Raw genomic sequence first — 19,052 nt, forward strand, 5'->3', positions numbered from 1 at the left:
ATACTCTTCCTCGGTTAAAAATACTCTGGTGAGAGGAGTAGTATTACCCTTATGGAAAAATGTTAGTGTGACCCTTGGGGGTAGCAATCTTACGCTCAGCCTCATGTCCCATCGGGACCAAATCGGTGACTGTGGACCAAAATGGATGAAATCACATTTTTCAGGGCATACTATATGGCTCCATTATTCTCCTGTGCTATATTTACGACCCTAATACTTCCCAGGTACGCTTTATCACAAAAAGTCCACAATAAGCTAAGAAGACTCCCGCGAGCACAACTGCTCTTAGGTTGAGATTTCAATGGGATATTCTCAGATATTATGGACCTGTTAAAAATAGTTAACTCTTGCACAACGGGATCCTAGACCTCAATTTCAACAGCTCATTTCGTAGGGTCATAAGACGATTTGTACTATACTATCTGTGGAGTGTGAATAATCCTGGGGACCGCTCTTTAACCTTTCACTCAGCACTGCATGGCACCCACACCTGCATCAGTATCCAGGTACTGGCGACTACATGAATCCCTCATTAAAAAAACAGATGTGGAAGATGGAGTCCATCTCTAACACACATCGGACAAATCCGGAAAGATCCTATGGAGTAATAGTGGAGAACGGTACCAAAGTAACCAAATCTTAAAGTCCACTTCCTGGGTGCAGGGCACCAGCATCTTATGGGAGAAGAGAAACTCTGTTACCATTGCTTGTCAGAGATTTCAGTGGCCAGCTTGGCTTTACATGAATAAATGAACTGTGGTCTACCAGGGGTATCCGCCTCCAGCAGGATACCATAGAGGATCAATAACGTATGCTTGGGGGGGGCAGAGGTCCTAAAGATGGCTTCCAATGCCTTGCTTCGAGAGAGGGGATGCCTGTGCCATCCATAATTCTGCCTATCCAAATATCAGACCCCACTTCCCAACACAAAATTCTAAGCCTGCCCTAAAGCTGGTGGAAAGCATAATTATGAAACAGTGTCTTGGGATCCTGTAGTCTGAAGAACCATCCTCAGCTAAAGGGTCCCAGAAATTAAAGAAATATGTTGTGCATAATAAATTAGAAAACTTGTAGGCCCGAGAACCAGGAAGGAGAGTGCGGGAGGTGGGATGTATTATATCAAACTCCAACTTTACCCACTGTTTAGAGTTAACTTGGTGGTGCTAGTCCGCTGATCGGTAAATGAGGCAAGGTCGTAGGCAGCACAGACAGCCATGAAAGTCCTACAGTGTGACACCATTGGCACCTTGCAATCGCAGCTGCTGGGTGTTGATGGGTGGCAGAGTAAGATCATTCCATGTTTGACCACTGTGTGTATGTAGTTAAACATCTAAAATGAAAATTATTCTCACCGTTAATTTGGTTTCCACCATGACGGCCCAATCTGGATGATGACTCCATAACCTCTGTAGGGACAGGAAGCATAGAGGCTACCCCCTCAACGCCCCCCCTCCCGCCCCCCGTGCAGCCACACTCCATTGACTACCAAATAATTACACCGATATTATAACAGCTGTGGATATATGTTAACTTCACATACACAAATTTTTTTACCACAATTAGTCATCATAGCAAAATTCTAAAGTGTGGGAAAAATAAATGGGCCGCCATGGTGGACTAATGGAAACCGAATTATTGTTGAGAGTAATTCTCATTTTCCATAGCGTCCCTTCTTTGGGGATGGACTACAGCCTGCATGACCTTTCTACCAAAGGCTAGTTCTTTTGAATATTCAGTCCATGATGTTTTGCACAAGTTAATTGACTAGACCACGTGGCTGCCCTGCATAGTTCTTCAATGGAAGCGCCTCTTTTCTCTGCCCATGAAACTGTGTTAGCTCTGGTTGAGTGAGCTTTAACCGGTCCAGGAAGAGTAATTTTTTGTGATTCATGTGCTCCCTTGGTAACTAATTGGATCCATCTGGCAATGGATGCTTTTGATGCTTTCTTGCCTTTGTTGCTTTCACCAAACTTGAGAAGAATATTCTTATCTTTAAACCAGGATTCTGTGCTTTTAATATAATGAAGCAGAGTCCTTCTTACATCAAGAGAGTGCCATGTTATTTCTTTGGAAGATTTTGGATGCTGGCAGAATGATTGGAGTATGATCTCCTGATTCCGATGAAAATCTGAAGAGACTTTGACTCTTGACAAAACTTTTGTTCCCAAAGAAACTCTATCTTAAGTATGGTTATCTAACTGAGAGTGCTTGTATTTCTCTTAGCCTTCTAGCAGATGTTATTGCTATTAAGAAGGTTGTTTTTAGAGTTCATTCTCCAATGTTAGCAGACTCTAGAGGTTCAAAGAGAGGACCGGCAAGATAATTAAGAACTAAATGATAGGTCCAAAAAAGGGATCTTCTGCACAAAATTTGGTCTTAACCTAGAAGTGGCTGTCACAAACCTGCTGATCCATCGGTTATCTTAAATAGATTGACATGTGGTGGAAAGGGTGGATAAATTACTGGGAGGGGCTGGGGATGACTGAGTTGTTGTGGTTCATGTTGGTACCAATGGCAAAATAGAAGGTAAGTGGAGGAGCCTGAAGAATAGTTTTAAAGAATTAGGTTCAAAGCTTAAGGGAAGGACCTCCAAGGTAGTATTCTACCTGTGCCATGCACTACACAAAGCAGACAACGGGAGCTCAGGGAGTTAAATGCATGGCTCAGATCCTGGTGTAGAGCAGATGGATATGGGTTCCTAGAGCACTGGGCTGACTTTTCATTGGGGTCCAAGCTGTTTTCTGCAGATAACTTGCACCTAAATGGAAGGGGGGCTGCTGTGCTGGGGGAGTGGCAGAGTATTTAAACTAGGATCGGGGGATGAGGAAAAGGAAGACACAAAAGGAGTAGACAGGTCAGAGGGACAGGTTATGTTGGTGGGTGGTGAAGTGGGCGGCGTATGGGGGGACTAAGGCAGTGGATAAGGAGATCCACAAGTTACAAAACAATAGTACGGATCTATGTGCCAGTAAAATTACTTTAAATCATATAAATAACTGTGGTAAATTAAAGTGTATGCTCACAAATGCCAGAAGTATAACAGGCAAAATGTGTGAACTTGAGGCTCTGTTATTAGAGGAACAGTTAGATGGTGTTGGTGTAGCAGAGGCATGGCTCGATGCATCACATCATTGGAGTGTTAATATTCAAGGTTTTACACTCTTTTGGAAAGACAGGACAAGTAGGAGGGGAGTAGGTGTATGCCTGTATGTGAGGAGGCCGAATCTTTGTGGGTTGAAATTCAAAACCAGGAGAGCATTGAGAAAATTATTTTTGGTGTCATTTATAAACCCCCTAACATCTCTGAGGAAATAGAGGGTCACCTATATAAACAGATGGAGTGGGCTGCACAGGAGGGGACAGTTGTGATAATGGGAGACTTTAACTTTCCAAATATAAATTGGGGTCAGGGCTCTTCTTCATCTGTGAAGGGGAGACATTTTATCAACTTTCTGCAGGATAATTTTATGGTGCAGATTGTAGAAGATCCCACAAGAGGAGATGCATTGTTGGACCTTGTGATTTCTAACAATGCAGAGATCATCTAAAATGCCAGTGTCCGGGAAACCCTTGGGGCCAGCACCAACCAGAAGGCTAGGAGAGTCGGCGCGAGCGCACCCTAGAGAACAGGGAAGCGTGCGACCTGGAGCGATGATGCCGCCTAGTCGGGGTGCACCGTCTCAGTCTGGAGAAAACAAGGTTTATTGACCAGAGAGGACAGCGCTTTTTTTACTGTGAGAACTGTCAATCTCCTCAATAGCCTGCCTCAATCCCTTCCCTTCCTTGGTTGAACTTGATGGACATGTGTCTTTTTTCATCTGTATAACCTATTATGAAATCCTGAGATTTGGGAGATGTTTGGTTAGGTGGACATGGACCACAAAATGACACAAACATTTTCCATATTTTGCTACATATTGCTACGTACTGGTTTGTGACTTGCCTTCATGGTAGATATCACTTTGTCTGAAAGGCCTCGCAATTTTAACAGTTCCCTCTCAGGGTCCAGGTCGAGAGGCTGAGAGACTGAGGGTTTGGGTGATAAATGGGACACTGAAACAAAAGATCTTTCCGAGCAGGAAGAAGAATTGGGTCTGTTAATGCCATCTTTTTTAGAGCGGGAAACCAGTTCTTTTTAGGCTAGAAAGGAACTGTTAAAATTACTGTTGCTCTGTCTGTCTGAATTTTTTTGGACTACTCTGGGAATCACTGGAATAGGCAGGAAGGCATACGTGAGTAGCGCAATCCAGTTTTGACTTAATGCATCCACTAAAAGGCTTGATCCAGTTCTGTCCAGAGAAAATACATTTTTTACTTTGGCGTTCATTCTACTGGCAAATAAATCGATAACCAGTTGAGCCCAGATATTGGATGGTTCTTGGAATATCTTGTTGTTCAGACAACATTCGTTGTGATCCAATCTATTTGTGCTCTAAAAAAATCTGCCACCCTGTCCTTTACTCCTCTCAAGTGGACGGCTGTTAATGACAGGAAATGTTCTTCTGAACATTTCAAATGGTCTTTGATAGATGTAGAAGATCCCGGTTTCTCTGGCTCTGCCTCTGGTCCCTGTGTGCTCCTGGCACAAATACAATGACGTCAGATTATGGTGGCTGACTTTATAATGTTGGTGCCGGCAGCGAACAGGGACCTGAAGACGAGGACCTGCAGGGGGTGTCAGAAATGTGAGTAAAGAGTTAATTTTTTTTAGAAATTTCAGAGTAAGTTGAGTTAGGGGTTTTCAGCACAAAAAACGTGGCTTATCCTCCAATATACAAGGTATATATAATATCATAAAAGGACATTTAAAAATTAATATGCACAGATTGACTAAATAATAGTACTATTATCTAAAACATAAGTATTACTGTAGATAGAATGAAATTAAAAAAACCTGCAGGGAAAAAATATAGAAATCTAGAGACAATACTAATGCATTAATAAACATAATATAAATGAATGTACAGAAGTGATATATGCAATTCAGTTTATTTCATAGTAAAAGATGTGTGCTGTAGTTCAGTATAAGCAAAGGGAATGGGGTGGGGGGAGGCAATGAAAGAATTTATTAGTTACTCACCGGTAATTCTATTTCCATTAGTCCACCATGAGGGCCCACCTGGAGGATGCCCCTTGACCTCTGTAGGGACAGGAAGAAGAGAGGTTAAATTCCCCTCCCCGCATCCTCCCGCCGGTGACTACAAAATAACTACACTGAGGAAGATGCAACAATGATTTATTTATATGTTTTGGTCACATACAAGCTTTATCATTGTGGATACAACATAACCTTAAGAGAAAAAAATACTTTAAGGGAGGGAATATATAGGCCGTCATGGTGGACTAATGGAAATAGAATTACCGGGAAGTAACTAATTCATTCTTTCCACTTCGTCCCCCATGATGGCCCACCTGGAGACTTACAATATTAGTAGTCTTTTTTAGGGAGGGATTACTGCTTGGAGGACCTTTCTCCCAAAGGACAGATCCTTTGAGGAAGGCAAGTCAAGTCTATAGTGCTTTGAGAAAGTAGAGGAGGTAGTCCAAGTTGCGGCCTTGCAAATTTGCTCTAAAGAGGCTCCTCTTTTCTCTGCCCAGGATGTGGATACAGCTCTTGTAGAGTGTGTTCTTATCCCTGATGGTATTGGAACTCCATGGATGTCATAACAGGAAGATATCGCCATCCTTAGCCATCTAGCAATGGTTGCCTTGGAAGCCTTCCTCCCCTTATTTTTTCCCTGGAATTGGATAAACAGGTTAGAATCAATACGCCAGGATTCATTTGCTTCCAAGTATTTAATAACAGAACGTCTTACGTCTTGAGCAGTGATGGGCAACCTTATGAGCTTGGTGTGTCAAAATTCGCCAAAAAACCAAGCATAACTTGGGTGGTGTGTCACCTTGACAAAAAAAACATAAATTTTGTGATATTTATAGTTTAAATAACAAATATGTATAATTATTTAACTTCTAGGGTACTTTAATCCTAGGTTGTGTGATTGATCCTACCATGTACTGCCATACTATATCTATTTATTACAATGTGCTGGACAATCTCTCAGCCTCCCGGCTACTGCACCTGGCCGTGTCGGAGCAGAGGATGAAACTTAACTCTCCGGCGGCCGCGTGTCACTGAAAATGGCTATGCGTGTCAGCACTGACACGCGTGTCATAGGTTGGCCATCACTGGTCTAGAGTGTGCCATTCATGTTCCATTTCAGAAGATGGATTTTCACATAGAGAAGGTAGTACGATTTCCTGACTTCTGTGGAATTCTGAGACCACCTTGGGGATAAAATTTGGATCCAACATGAGAATAATTCTATCATCAAGCACTCTCATAGAAGGTTCTTTAAAAGATATTGCCTGAAGTTCACCCAGTCTCCTTGCTGAGGTGATTGCGATCAGGAATACTGTTTTAAGTGTTAAGTTCTTTACACTAGCGAGAGAAATGGGTTCAAATGGTTCTTTAACTAAAGTATTTAAGACCAACGAAAGATCCCATGAGGAAGTCCTTTTGAGGACTTGTGGCTTTAGTCTAGAGGCTGCTAGAATAAACCTTTTGACCCACCTGTGTTCGATGAGAGGCTGATCCAAGAAGGCACTCAAGGCCGAGACCTGGACTTTTAAAGTGCTTGTAGAAAAGCCCAGCTCCAGACCCCTTTGAAGCAATTCAAGAACCTGCAAAATATTTGGATTAGATTGGCAGGGTGTCTTATCTGAACAAAAAGAAGAAAATTTTTTCCAAACTGTGTGATATATAGGAAAAGTGACCAATTTTCTACTTGCCTTCAAGGTGTTTATGACTGCAGAGGAGAGTCCTTGAGAACTTAGGTAGTCTGATTCAGGATCCATGCCGATAACTGGAGCCTTCCTGGATTTGGATGGAAGATTGGACCCTGAACCAGGAGGTCTTCCAATACTGGTAGGATAACTGGATCCTGAGTTGTCATTCTTTTCAGTATTGGGTACCAGCTTTTGCTTCGGCCAGTTTGGGCACACAAATATGGTCTTTGTCTTTTATTGGTGAATTTTCTCCAGGACTCTGGTGATCAGGGGAATAAGGGGGAAGGCGTAGGCTAGAGTGGTGTTCCAGGAGTGGGAGAATGCGTCTAGATGTCTGCTGGTTTCTCCTTTTTCCATAGAAAAGTAGTGGTGTTTTCTCTTGTCGCGAATAAATCTATCTGAGGTTTCCCCCAAAGAGAAGTCAGGTTCTGGAATATCTCCTCTTTTAAACAACACTCGTTAGGAAGTATCTTTCTTTGGCTGAGAAAGTCCGCCTTTTTGTTCTCTATTCCCTTTAAGTGGGTAGCCGAGATTGATAGAACGTGATCTGCCCACGAAAATATCTAGGGACATCAGTAACGGAGACCTGGTTCCTCCTTGTCTCTTCAGGTAAGATACGGTCGTGGTATTGTCTGACAGTATTAACAGGTGGTGTTGAGCTAATTGGGAAGTGTTTGTGCTGAGTACCTCCCAGACTGCCCTCAGTTCCCGGTAGTTGGATGATCTTCTCGAGATCTCTTCTGTCCAAGAGCCTTGCGCCAATTTTTGAGGAAGTACTGCACCCCAGCTGCTCTTGCTTGCATCGGTCTGTATAGGAATATGCGGACTGTTCTTCCAGTGCACTCCTTTGTCTAGGTTTCCATCTGCTAGCCACCACCTGAGATTTTCTTTGACTGTAGAAGGTATCATCACTTTCTTGTCTAGCCCCTCCAATCTCCTGTTCCATGACTTTAGAATCCATCTCTGGAGGACTCTGGTATGGGCTTGACTCCAGGCCACTGAAGAAATGCATGCTGTTAAGCTTCCTAGGACTTTCATGGCGTCCTTGACTGAGATAAGAGACTTTCTTCTGAATCATCTTATCTCTTCCATGATGTGAGACCTTTTCTCCTGTGGAAGGAACAACATTTGTAGACATGAGTTTAGATTCACGCCTAGGAATTTTTTCACTGTGGCTGGTGACAATTCTGATTTTTGGTAATTTACAAGCCAGCCCAGTCTTTCTAAAGTTCCTATTGTAAAATCCCTTGAGGAAATTAGGTTTTTTCTGTCCTGTCCAATAATAAGCAGGTCGCCTAGATATGGTATAATCAATATATCCTGCTGTCTTACAAACGCCACCACCTCTATCATCACCTTGGTGAAGGTTCTGGGGGCCGGGGATATGCCAAAGGGGAGTGCACAAAACTGGAAATGTAACGTGGAACCCCCTGGAGATGGGACAGAAAATCTTACGAACTTTTGAGATGAAGGGTGAATGGGAACGTGATAGTACGCGTCCTTTAAATCTATAGTGCACACTAAAGCATTTTGGTGGATAATGTGGGTGGCAGATCTTACCGACTTCATCTTGAACTTCTTGTAGACGATGAAGTCGTTGAGTCGTTTCAGGTTGATTATCAACCGGTTCGATCTGTTTGGCTTCTTTACAAGAAAAAGAGAAACCTTGTTTTTCTTGTCCCTGTGTAACATAGGGAATTACTCCAGAAGACAGTAAGGAGGAGATTTCTTGCCAGATAAGATTGTGAGACGTTTGACATATAGGGAGACGGTGACAGGTATTTTGTAGGAGGAAGTATTTCGAAATCTATCTTGTATCCCTGAAGAAGGATGTCTAAGACCCAGGGATTTGAGCTAATCTTTAGCCATTCCTAATTCAATAATCTTCCTCCTACTATGGCGTCATTGCTTCTTGTTTCTAGTTGAGTCAGATGAAGCTGAGAATAGAAACCCTTTACCTTTTCCACCTTTAGGGTAGCTCCAGCGACCCCTTTTCCCTTTGTATTTGTCTCTATGGCTTTTAAAGTCCCGAAAGGGCTGCTTCCTGGGTGTTGGCTTGTTTTCCAGAAAGCCTTTCTTTTTGTCTGACGCTCTTTCTAGAATGGTATCTAATTCTGGACCAAAGGCGAATTCTCCTGAAAAGGGAAGACCGCATAATTTTGTTTTTTGAGAGGATATCTCCATTCCACTGTTTTAGCCATAGAGCCCTTCTTGATGCATTTGTCAGAGCCCCCTCTTTGGACGAAAACGGCCCCATCTGCTAAGAAAGCCGTTGCCGATTTTAGTAGAGGAAAGTTTTCTAAGATGGGCGTTCTTGAAGTACCCTCCTTAATATGGGATTCCAGCTCGTTCAGCCAGTACAGGAGATTCCTTGCTACCGACGTAGCCGTCAGGTTAGACTTTAAACTCCACATTGACGTCTCCCAGGCTTTCCTTAACAGAGAATCCATAGGGTCTCTAAGCTGAGCTGCGCCCTCAAAGGGAAGGTCTGTTTTCCTTACGATTTTAGTAACCTGCATGTCCAGCTTGGGGCAGGAGTCCCACAGCTTAGAATCTTCAGGCTCAAAAACCAATCTTTTCCTGAAATTCTTCGAAACGAGAACTCTTTTTTCAGGTTCATTCCACTCTTCAGACACTAGTTCCTTAAGGGTGTTATTTAAAGGAAACCCTCTGACGCTTCGCTTTTAGTTATCCAAATAATTTGTCTTCCTTGGATTTGGGTATAACAACATCTTCAATTTCCAAGGAATGTCTAATGGCTTTCAACAGATTATCTAGTTTATCTATCTGAAATAAATGTCTTGACTCCCCTGCATTAGTGAGATCTTGAGGATTTACTGAATCTTCTGTCTCTACTATAGAGCAAGATGGTGTCTCTGAATCACTTCCCGCCTCTGGTGGTGATGTTTCGGGTTCTAGTCTTTTTCACAGGGAGGAGCCCTAGACGTAGCCGCTGCTACAGATGAGACCACTTTCTCTTCTATAAAGCCTTTTAGTTCATCCAGAAAGGATGTTTTCTCCTCTCTCATAAAGTTATCGATGCAAACTTTACAAATTGGCTTTTTATATGAAATCGGGCATAGAATGACTACACATATTGCATTTTTTTGCTCTGGATTTGTCTGTTAGCCTTATCCCCCATCTCCTCTTTGCCTTTCCTCCTAGACCCCAGGTCTTTATCCTAAAAAGGCAAATACAGAAGAATAGTAACCCACTAGCATTGAATACACAATGAAAAGATATCCCCTGCAAATCAACCCCACTTACAGAGACTGGAAGGTGCAGGAAAATTGGGTTAACTTCATCAACCATGGTAAACTATAGAAGGTTTGCCACAGATACTGGAGCCGTCGCCCTAGAGTAACTAGACCTCAGATCATAGTGATCTACCTGCTTAAATACCTTAATGGGTATGGCTGCAATCACTTCTTCCGGCTCCCAGTATCGCTTTGCGCCACTTCGTGCGCCACTTCCGGTCGCGGCCGCAAGTCCTCATCGGACCTGGGGCTGCCATGAAATGTAGTTTTCTTCGGCCACATATGCGTGTAATCCAGGATCGCAGCACCGTGGCCAGCCATACGGACCCCAGGACGTCTTCAAGGAGGGCCAGGCACCCACCAAGAGCCGCGGCCGCCGGGACTTCGCCGTGGACGGCCTCACCCGTAAGTCTTTTCTTTGGAGGCGGCCTTCCCCTGGAGGAGAGAGGGCACCTCTCGGTAGGGACCGGAAGAACAAGGCGGGAGGGTGTGGGGAGGGGAATTTAACCTCTCTTCTTCCTGTCCCTACAGAGGTCAAGGGGCATCCTCCAGGTGGGCCGTCATGGGGGACGAAGTGGAAATGTGGACAATACGAAGATGGAAATGGATAGGATGAATGATGGAGGAGAACAATAGGTACATTTCCACTATTCCTCTTCTTTTTATAATGTAATTTTAAATAAATTAAGGAAGGAATGAGAAGATTAAAGGTGTCGGGCTAAAAAAAGGCGAGGTGAACGGGGAGGGGCTGCATAACAAAAATAAACATGTAATAATAATCCCTTTATTTACATAGTGCACACAGATTACACAGCACTGCACAGAGCTTGCCAAATCGGTCCCTGTTCCCAATGGGCTCACAATCTAACTAACCTACCAGTATGTTATGGAGTGTGGGAGAAAATCGGAGGACGCGGAGGTCACCCAAGCAAACATGGAGAGAACATACAAACTCTTTGCAGATGTTGACCCTGGGACTTGAACCTAGGTCCGAGTCTGTAATGTTAACCACTAAGACGCCGTGCCACCCTACTCAGCTCCTCCATCGCTGTGGATGTGCCACACCACTGTCCCTCCAGGCTGTAAACAAACAGGGGCACGTAAGCTGCGCTCATCCCTGGGAGGGGGGCGTGGCCAGCTGCCTTGGCGGGCTGGAAGCTGTCTGAGTGGAGACAGACGGGGGCCATGGCCCGGAGATATGGTAGCACAGGACAACGGGAGTGACAGACGAGGGGAGTTCATGATTATTTTTTATGCAGCCCGCCCCCCCCCCCTGCCACCTCGTCTTTTTGTTTACTCATTTTAAGACAACCCCTTTAATTGTAACACATATGTATCTTTATATATCAGATAAATATGTATATGTGCAGGGGTTTTATATAAATATAGCTAGAGGGTGCAGTTAAATTAAAAATAGATAACTAAATAATTATAAATGTCTAAAAGGTTATGCCTTTCAACGGTAGACATTGAAATAGAATAAAATGAAATAAAATAAAGCAGCAGAGAAAATTAACAATTGGACATAAATATAGGTAACTACACAGAAACAGATTCAGTGCATAAATATAGACATGTAGACAAAGAGCAAAAAGGGATAAAATAAAGCAACAGAGGGAATTGATATTGGATGTAGATATATATATAGATACCATACTAAAGCAGATTTGATGCATATATACAAAAATATACATAAATGTGGACATGTAGCCTAAGGATCCAGTAGCAAAGCAGGTGAGCATCTATGAACAAAGAAAGTAGTATGGGAGCCTATGTATAAGAGGTCAACTAAATTTGGAAAAGGCCTGCAAAAATTGCTGTTGCAATGTTGCTTGTAAAACAAAAGGCCAGGAGACCGTGTCAGGCTAAACTTTTTAAACAATACATAGATGATTTGTTTAATGTCTGGGAAAGCACGGAAGCAAAAGCCTGGGAATTTATCCAAAAAGTCAACAGGAATTTATGGTACATCACACTGACCATTTACAGCTCACCTACACAGATCACATTTCTGGATCTACTAATCTATGCAAACCCCCAACATACTGGCCTTACTACAAAAACTTTCTTTAAGAAAGTCGATGTGAATAGTTTTTTGGATTTTACCAACCCCCACTATAGAAGATGACTCCTTCAGTGTTGAGAGCATGAATTTGGGAAGATGTTTCCGCAAGCTACATGGCTGAGAGCGTTTGAAATCTGCCATAGATTCTCAATGGCCTGTTAAGCCCAAGAAACCTTTTCTAAAGTGCTATCCTGTTGGTATAGAGTCCCAACTAAGCTAATTTGTGCTTTCTGGGACAAAGTTTTTGACATTATCAACAAGCTCTAGGGAGTTCATCTTGAGAATTTGCCAGTCTTAGCTTTACTATGCCTGTTTTCAGTCCCAATAAGGCACCCCTAACACTCTCTGATCAGCCACCTTCTCCTGGCGGCTAGAACGGTCATCCCGAGACACTGGAAATCAACTGTTCCGCCGTCTATTTTACATTAGTTCACGGAAATGGAACATGTGATAAATTATGGGTTATGAGTTCCCTTCTTATGATTGAAAAAGAGTCACGTTTGCCCTATAAGATAACGTAATTAAGGGCAACAGATCCCACCCCCCTCTGTGATTCCCTTTGTTCTCTTTCCCCCCCTTATCAAAAGAATTGATAACTGGTTTCCTCTGTCCCTTAGAAGTGTTAATTGATTTCCTGTGAATGGATAGACTTGGCGTCTCCAAAAGCCTCATGGTTTTTCATGTGACTCCTTAAGAACATGAAAAATTATACTTCAAAGAAAACTTGGTCATAAAGCAAATATTTCAATTTCTGGTCACCGGACCTGAATCAGAATCCTCTTATAGTCCTGGGGTGTCAAGCCCAAAGCATTTTAGAGGAAGGGAGCCAAGAAAACGCCTATTAGACAATTGGGCCAACATTTAATAATGGTGTTTGGTACTGTTAGATTTGTTAATTCATGCTGGTAAATGTGGTCAGCATTTCTTCTTATCAGGGAACTCTTGGGAAAAGATATGACATATTTTGGAAAAATGTCCCTGACTTTCCATCTTGATTAAGGTGTTGCCACACACCTCTCACATGACCGAGGGGACGGATCAAGTATTTAGTTAAAAGTACCATGCCACCATTGAATGGGTGTTGTCCATGGGGAATGCATTCAGCTGGCATCGGTTTTCCCCACCGCGGATCTTTATCTTTATTAGTAAGAGGTCTGTCTTTTCTTTTATCCCTTTTTATTTTACAGTTTGCTGTTATGTATGTCTGTTATTTTACCCTTTTTGTAACCATTAAGCATTGTGCCTATTTTGCATATTAAATAGTCCTTTAATAAGTTTTTCCTTGTGCTCTATACGTTCCCATACCTCTGGAGAGGGGAATAACCGCTAAGCTGTGTTACCGTGTGAATATCTGTGTGCTAGAAGTAGCTAAAGACAGTGTGTGTCCAGGTGAACTGTACAGCATCTAGAAGAGTGTGTATCTGGGTGTATGTGTGCGGTCCTGGTGTGGGCTTCTCATAAGCCATAATTACGAGTGGTGGCAGCTGTGATAAGTGAGTTGTATGGAACAGGTGACTTTCGGGGTGCAGAGTGGCCCTGTGCAGTAGCGTTCCATAGGCATGTAAGTGGTAGGGGGTTACATAGCGTGGTTGTGGGCCCCCTTGGCTTTGCGTGTGTAGTGTCTGGGATTCGGAGGGGTTTGGTTTCCCAGACATGAGAATTGAGCTGAGTGGGTTTGCCGTGTGCTAGGGGAGTAGGAATTCGCGTAAGGACGCCATTTTGTGTGAGTGGGCGGAGCTTAGCCCTAATTTACGTGGTCTCCTGGCATAAGTGAACCCCGTGTGGGCTCCAGTGAGTCGGGTTTGTGACAGAACATTTTAGAAGAATGGAGGAACTACCATATATACTGGAGTAAAAGCCTAGTTTTTCAGCACAAAAAAGGTGCTGAAAACCCAAACTCAGCTTATACGCGAGTAAAAAAAATATAAGTTTTTGTGGTAAAATGAGGGGCCTTGGCTTATACTTGGGTCGGCTTATACTCGAGTATATACGCTAACTGCTGAACTCCACTCCACTGGTGATTCTTACTTTAAATGATGGACCCCTTGGATGACTACCAGCGCCCTCCCAAATACAGTATGGTCTCCTGAACACATGCCCTCTATTGTGTTTTTTTTGGTTGTTGTTTATATTTTTTGTGTGTGTTTTTTATGCTTTCCCCATTCCCCCCCCCCCCCCCATCACTAAATGTCCTTACTATGTACTTCAAGCTTGTTGCTTAAAAGCAGTTGTTTGACATATGATACTTTAATAAAGTTTGTTTAAAAAAAAATCTCAGTATAAACAGATGCATTGGAACTGTACAGAACATGGGACCTTCAAAATCCATTCTAAGGTCTGGAGAGACCAAGTCATCCAGAAGGGCTACCACCAAAGATTTTTGAAAGACGCTTTCCCCAGACCTGAACATTAATCCCAAAGAGATTGTCTCATTTCCATTTGGATTACAGATTAAGGGAAAAAATTGAGATTTAAATTTCATTATGATATACACATCAGACAACAAGATAATTAGAGAAGTTCTGTCGACCCATTGGAATATTATCCATTAAGATCCCTGCATAGCAAAAACCCTTCCACCAAGACCTCAACTTACCTTAAAAAGATCCCCTGCCCTAAAAAATCTGCAAGCCCCATCTAAACTCCACAGTAAAACCACCAAAAAATTTAAACCAACTGTGTTTCCAGGATGAAATGGAGCATACAGATGGAATACAGACAAATGTAATACCTGTGAAATCCTCTTACAATAGGACTAAAGAGTTTACAGCGAACGACACAGGGGAAAAGTTTCAGATCGCCTCATTTGTTAACTGCAGCTTAGACTGTTATCTATCTTCTCTAATGTCCCTGCTCCCTACAGTATGTAGGCCGTTCGTCACCAACCCTAAGAGAGCTAATGAACACTCACAGATGCACAATTAAATCTGGATTTCCAGTACACAGCGTCTCCAGACACAGCTCTTCCCATCACAATAAGGGTATGAGCTTTTAGAATTTAATTCCCATAGAACAGATCCCTATATCCTGGCGATGGTGCCTGTGTTACACATGCAAGCACCTAATGTTAAATATGCGGTAATATCCCTGCCTGCATCCAGTGATCAGCTCCCACTGTTTCTTAATTAATCAATGATTTGTCTGCGAGCCAGATCCAGCCATCAAAAGAGCCACATCTGGCTCCCGAACCATAGGTTCCCTACCTCTGCTCTATATCATCGTAAGAGCGACACAGCCTCATACTATAAGCCTCTAAATGGGGGCTCCATATCCCTCTATTCCTCTTCATCAACATCATGTAAGGTAGAAACAATTGTGTTAAAAGTATTTATAGTTTACCGTTTGCTTTAATGCACTGTGAACTAAACATACCTTGAGAATGCTGTAGCTACACTGATGCAGAAACATATCTTGTTTAATACCTGAAAAACTATTATAAAATTATGATAATGAGGCTTTTAACCTAAGTATTTACTCCTCCAGCATCCATAAAGCTATCTTATCCTGCCCCCCATAAGAGTTCTCAAGAGACTGACATCATCCAGCTTTCCCAGTATCCTGCAGATCATTATGCTGCAATGTCATTCAGGAACATGGGAAAGCTGGGTGCAGTCTGGCTGCCATACATAAACACATTACTTCTGCATACAAGAAGCTGCCTACACTGTCCAGACAGGACTAATCAACTAGAGCTAGATGACTCAAATAGCAGCTGGGGAATGGTGCAATGATTGACTACTCCTGGAAGGGACAACACAGTGATTATAGTGTTCTAGGTTTATGCTGGACAGGGCAAGGCTGAAGCTGTATATAATTAGGGTAAAAGGAGAACGGCCCGGCTGCTACAGGAGCGTCAGTTCCTCATCATCATTATTTTATAATTGTTTTTATCACCAAAACCACTTGGTTCAGAGATTAAAGATATGTTTCTGCATCAGTGTATCTACAGCATTCCCAAGGTATGTTTGGTTAATAATTCATAAAAGCAAATGGTAGATTTCCTTTAATGAATCTGATGTTTGTGTGATGTGTGTCATTTCTGTATGGATACGTGATATCTGTTCTACATGTGAACAGGTATATTCATATGTCCCTACAAAGTATAATGCCCCATTTAAGTTGCTCAATCTATTATGCCCCCTCGGCGACCCAGATACAGTATCCTACCCCCACAGAAGCCACAAAAGCAGTATCATGCCCCCACAGCACCCACACAAGCAGTATCATGCCCCCTCAGTACTCAAAGGCGCATTATTTATAACCCGAAGCATGTAATTTGGCGTGGTTCCTGGATTATTGTTTGTCGAGAATATGCATTTTTTTCGCTGCATTCTCAAATTTCATTTTATAATGCAAGGACACACGTGATTTTCTTATAACCTTGTTTGCATATGTAATGCACAAAACAAGTATAAGCAGATTTTAACACAAAAAAACTAGGAAAGCGAGAATTAGATTCACCGGTAATTCGTTTTCCATCTAGTCCACCATGACGGCCCACCTGGAGGATTACCCCTTGACCTCTGCAGGGACAGGAAGAAGAGAGGTTAAATGTCCCTCCCCCTGCATCCCTCTCCAGTGTTCTACCAAATAATCACACCAAGAAAGGATGCAAGAGGTTTATTAGCATGTTACTCCACATAGTAACATTTGTGAGGGTTGGGAAAAAATTCCAGGCCGTCATGGTGGACTAGATGGAAAACGAATTACCGGTGAGAGTAATTCTCGCTTTCCATGACGTCCCCCATGACGGCCCACCTGGAGATGTACCAGATAACTTAGGGAATTTTTTTAGAACTTTTTTTGTAGAACTTTTCTACCAAATGATAAGTCTTTGGCAGAATGTAAGTCCAGTCTGTAATGTTTGGCAAAGGTTATGGAACTGGACTAGGTTGCAGCTTTACAAATTTGCTCCAGGGATGCTCCTGCTCGTTCTGCCCAGGAAGTGGCCACTGCCCTGGTAGAGTGGGCTTTAAGATTCGTAGGAGCTTCTAGGCTTTGGATAGTATAATAGTCCCGGATAGCCTGCCTAATCCAGCGGGCGATGGTGATCTTCGACGCTTTTCTCCCCCTGTTCTTGCCCTGGAACTGAATAAATAAGTTTGAGTCTTTTCGCCAGCTATCCGTTATTTCAAGATAGTGTAGGACTATCCTTCTCACATCTAAAGTATGCCATTTGGCTTCTCCCGAAGATTTCGGGTTTTGGCAAAAGGAGGGGAGGATAATTTCCTGGTTACGATGAAAGTCTGTTGTTACTTTGGGCAGGAAATTTGGATCAAGCATTAAAGATATTCTATCATCCGTAATTTTCAGGTAGGGTTCATTTACGGAGAGCGCTTGAATTTCCCCTAGCCTTCTAGCTGTGGTTACAGCGACAAGGAAGGCGGTTTTTAAGGTAATATTTTTTATACTTGCGTCCTCTAAGGGCTCGAAAGGACCTTGTATAAGGCCATTCAGGACTATCGATAAATCCCAGGGAGGAGTCCTGATGGGACATTTAGGACTAAGTCTAGTGGATGCTCTAAGAAATTGTCTTACCCACCTATGGTCAGCCAGAGAGACGTCAAAGAAGACGCTTAGGGCTGAGACTTGGACCTTTAACGTGCTGGTCTTTAGGCCCTTGGACAAACCTGCTTGATGAAACTCCAATATCTGCTGTATGTTAGGAGAAGACAGATTAGGAATTTCAGGATGGCAAAAGGATACAAATCTTTTCCAGATTTTGTGGTAGATCGCTGAAGTAACTGGCTTTCTACTTGCCTGTAATGTTGCAATAACTTCTTCTGAGAGAACTTTAGCTTTCAGCATTTGTTTCTCAGGATCCAAGCTGATAGATGGAATGATTCTGGATTGGGATGATGAACTGACCCCTGATATAGGAGATCCTTCCTTTGAGGGAGAATAACTGGTTCTTCCAATGCCATATATTTTAGTGCTGGGAACCAGCTTCTTCTTGGCCAGAAAAGTACTATCAAGATGGTCTTGAGGTCTTCTTGTCTTATTTTTTGTACCGTCCTTGAAATCAGTGGAAGTGGAGGGAAGGCATAAGCTAGTTTTGCATGCCAACTGTGGCAGAAGGCATCTAGAAGGTAGTCTGGAGTGCTCTGCTGTAAGGAGAAGTAGTGGTCCGCTTTCTTGTTTTCTCTGGTGGCAAATAGATCTATTTGCGGTGTTCCCCATTTCTGAGTTAGATGGAAGAATACCTCTTTGTTTAGGCACCACTCATGGGGATCTAGAGTGTACCTGCTCAGGAAATCCGCTTCTTTGTTTTCTGATCCTTTCAGATGGATTGCCGTCAGAGAGAGGACATTTTCTACTGCCCAGAGAAAGATCTTTTTTGATAATTTCAGGAGGGATGTGGACTGTGTGCCCCCTTGGCGTTTGAGGTGGGCCAAAGGAGCGGGGAAAAGAGCCAGTCTTCCCCCCCCACTCTGGCGTCATTGCTTTCGGGCAGGGTTGGGCTGGGTACTCTGGAAAGAACTGTAACCTCTACCTCTTCCCCCTTTTGTGTAGCTCCATCTGCCTTGCTTACCTTTCCCTCGGTAGGATGGAAATTTGTCACGGGAATCACGAAAGGAATGTCTCTTCTGTTTGGGTTCTGGAAAGCCTTTTTTCCTATCTGCAGCTTTCTCCAGGATCGTGTCCAATTCTGGACCAAATAAGAACTCGCCAGTAAAGGGTATGCCGCATAAATTTGATTTGGATCTAAAGTCTCCTGACCATTGCTTGTGCCAGAGGGCTCTACGGACGACGTTAGAGAGGGCTCCTTGTTTGGCGGAGGATCTGACGCATTCCCCCGAAGCGTCTGCGATAAAGGTGGTGGTTAGTTTCAGAAGAGGAAGAGACTCTAAGAGTTTCTCTCTTGAGGTTCCGCTGATAATCTGGTTTTCTAATCCGTTTAGCCAGCAGGTCATGGTTCTGGCAACAGACGTGGTTGCGACATT

At 43.0% G+C, this 19,052-nt stretch overlaps 1 protein-coding gene and 1 long non-coding RNA gene across 9 annotated transcripts in view; both read right to left on the reverse strand.

Annotated features, from left to right (window-relative positions):
- The window catches only part of DCAF6 (DDB1 and CUL4 associated factor 6), a 737,604-nt gene that overhangs the window by 623,228 nt on the left and 95,324 nt on the right, over window positions 1-19,052 (reverse strand). The window lies entirely within an intron of this gene.
- LOC140118872 (uncharacterized) lies at window positions 5,019-7,890 on the reverse strand. The gene is made up of 3 exons (XR_011853274.1): window positions 6,572-7,890; window positions 5,817-5,900; window positions 5,019-5,738 (listed from the first exon to the last, which is right to left on the reverse strand). It is a non-coding gene; the product is annotated as an uncharacterized lncRNA (long non-coding RNA).

The sequence above is a fragment of the Engystomops pustulosus genome, chromosome 2 (genome assembly GCF_040894005.1).
Source record: "Engystomops pustulosus chromosome 2, aEngPut4.maternal, whole genome shotgun sequence".
In the NCBI taxonomy this organism is placed as follows: domain Eukaryota; kingdom Metazoa; phylum Chordata; class Amphibia; order Anura; family Leptodactylidae; genus Engystomops; species Engystomops pustulosus.